This window comes from Paramormyrops kingsleyae, chromosome 19 (genome assembly GCF_048594095.1).
Source record: "Paramormyrops kingsleyae isolate MSU_618 chromosome 19, PKINGS_0.4, whole genome shotgun sequence".
In the NCBI taxonomy this organism is placed as follows: Eukaryota; Metazoa; Chordata; class Actinopteri; order Osteoglossiformes; family Mormyridae; genus Paramormyrops; species Paramormyrops kingsleyae.
In genome coordinates this window covers 13,429,872-13,432,840 of record NC_132815.1, presented here as the reverse complement: position 1 = coordinate 13,432,840, position 2,969 = coordinate 13,429,872, and positions in this window count along the sequence as shown.

The following is a 2,969-nucleotide window of genomic DNA, read 5'->3' as shown; positions in this document are numbered from 1 at the left end:
CTTTCAGGCAAATGGACTTAATTAGTCTTTACTAACACAAATGTCAATAGGTCTATGTTTTACATGATATATATATATATATATATATATATATATATATATGCCTGTTTATACTGCTATTTATATATACAGCATGCAAATATACCACCATGACCTTGCACTATAGTTGTATGGAAGATAAATGGACATATTTATGATTTATTTCCTGTAAGTAAAAAGCAAATCATAAAAATGTGTCTATTTAGCTCCTTAGTTGTTCCTGGTTTGGAAAATTAAATAACCATTAGTTGAATGCAGTTAATTAGGTATTATAACCACTGATTAATAAATTAACACAGCACTTCATCGTCAACAATACTTCAGTCATTTGTGATCATTACAAACAGAGAACCGGCAAAACACCTGAAAAGCCAAAAATCATTGCCCATTGAGGTGCTGAGCTAAGGGTGAATTGAGAATGTACCTACAAGAGAGACTGGGACAAAGAGTGCGGGTGCAAGACTGGGAAAGCCGGCAGCCGGCTGACCACGTCCACATGGGCGTAGCGAGCGCTCAGCAGCTAACGCTAACGGGCTTTTGAGGGCCTCCTGAATCGCCCCCCGTTCGCTGGCCGTGCATGTGAACCCCTGCACAACATGGCGTGAAAAGGTTCCGTTAGTATCCTGCTAAATGACTAGGGAAAGATTTACCTTGTTATTGTGGATATTAGACAATCCACTGAGAGTGTTGCACGATTTTGCCGAGTATCTGAAATCTGTGGTTAAACCTCAGTTTTAGGAGTAGAAAGTACTGTGGCTGTGTGGATCCTTAAAATAACCTCAGATGTACTTCCTGTGTTAGTAAATGTCAAAATATCTATCTGAAATCTGTGGTTAAACCTCAGTTTTAGGAGTAGAAAGTACTGTGGCTGTGTGGATCCTTAAAATAACCTCAGATGTACTTCCTGTGTTAATAAAGGTCAAAATATCTAAAAGAACATTGACTGTCAGATGTGAGGAGTATTTGCACTACACGCTTCATGTAGTTGAAGCTTGTGTAAGCAATTAATTACTTATATTTATTTAGCAGATGTTTTGTCCAGTGTGACATAGACGTGTGGGAAGCCAAGACCCCTCAGCGGAGGACCAACGGCCATATGATGACTATGCCAGATGCTAGATTTGATCCCATAACCTTCTGGACACAAGCATGAATATCCAACCTACTAAGCTTGACTAGTACTAAGACAGTGAGAACTAACTGAACTTTTTCGGTGTAATCAGAAGGCAAAAAAGCCTCCTGAATCGCCCCCCGTTCGCTGGCCTCTGCTGCGTTCTTAGTGCTCACACAAAGCTTAAGGTCCACTCTCTCGTCTCTTTTAACAGACCAGTGTTCAGCCAACAGGAGAGACGGACACAAACACGTGCCTTGATTGTTTTCTGCTTCCGGGGAAAGCCGTGAAATGTGTTTAGCTCGCTAAGTACTGAGGCGATGGTGATTCCCAGGCTGCTTGCTTCTTTCAGCAATGTTATTCTGTGAAGTAGTATTTTCTGCTTGCCTTCCCGTCCTCATATCCTGTTTTTCTGATCCTTTTTCTTGCTGAAACACCTCTAATTTAGTCTTTTTTAACCCCCATTATTAACCCTTCCCCTTATCAAATGACACAGTTCTTAGGGCCTTATTCTTGCGGTCCCAAGGACACCGCTTTGCCGTCCCATCACATGTCTGCTTGCCATATTCCCTCTGTTTTCTGATTCTGTCATCTGCTTATCTTTTGCAAAACTGCAAACAGCTGAACACGACATGAATAACATTGGACCTTGATTTCTCTTATTCACATCCTCTCTCTGCGTATTTTTTTTCATCTCTGCCCTTATCCATCTGACTTTCTCTATCGTGTTCAGTGTGTTTTAGCCATAGGATGTCTTAATATACTGAACTGGATTTTATGGTTGCGAGACTTTTTTCTTACAGGAGTTTTTTTTATTTTATTTTGTCTGTTAAGAGTTGCGTTTGAGATACTTTGTATCTACCTTAATGAAATAGGGTTTATATACAATTTGCTATACAACTCAATCCATTAAGACAAAGTGGGTAAGTTAGTAATGAGCAGGTGTGTTTCACACTATAATCACTTTTCAATAACAAAAATCAGACATTGTAATATGGCCTCAAAGGTTTGAGGCTTATAACAGCATAACTAGTGTGAACATTTATTTGTATTGTTCATGTTTGTTTGTATATTTGTGTCCAAAATGTTTGTTCAGTCTGTTACCCTTTTCACAGTTTTAGTTGTCTTTGAAATAAAACGGCCCTTATTCTAATTAGTGCATCAGTTCTCTGGAAAGACAAGTGATTTTCATGGTGTGTGGAGCCAGCACTAGTTACCCAATATCTCTGAATACCTCTTCATTCTTTTCACCCAGAACTCCGTATTTGTGAAATTATCAGCTCATGTGTGATCGTGAAAAGTCTCCGTCAAGCAGATTCTATGCTGCCTGTCCCCTGCAAAGTGATTCACCGTAACTGGATCACTTTCAGTGGCACTGTCTCCACGTCCTAATAAGGAACAACTGTGCTCAGCACGTCTGATCTGCGAGTCCAGGCCTGATTCAGCTCCACCGCTGTGGCATGACTTTCCAGAGGGTTTGCGCTTGTTATTCCACCAGAAAAAGATGCTTTAAAATCCCTGTCTTCCAGCATTAGAGCTCCTGATTTCTGCATTTGCATCCTGAACCAGAATACATTTCAAGCTTGTAAAACTAAATCATATACAATATTCTCCAGGTTTAATGAGCTTACAAAACCAATCGAATCGAAGACATTACTAATGAAATATTCAATAAGCATATCCGCAACTGTCTGATGCCACATCAGTGACGAAAATATGACCACTAGCACCCGGCTGAAATGTTTCAAACGTTTCAGATTTGGTAAGTGAGTCTGGTACCAGTCTGGTCCCTGGGCGAGTCGGCAGGGAATCGTCAGCC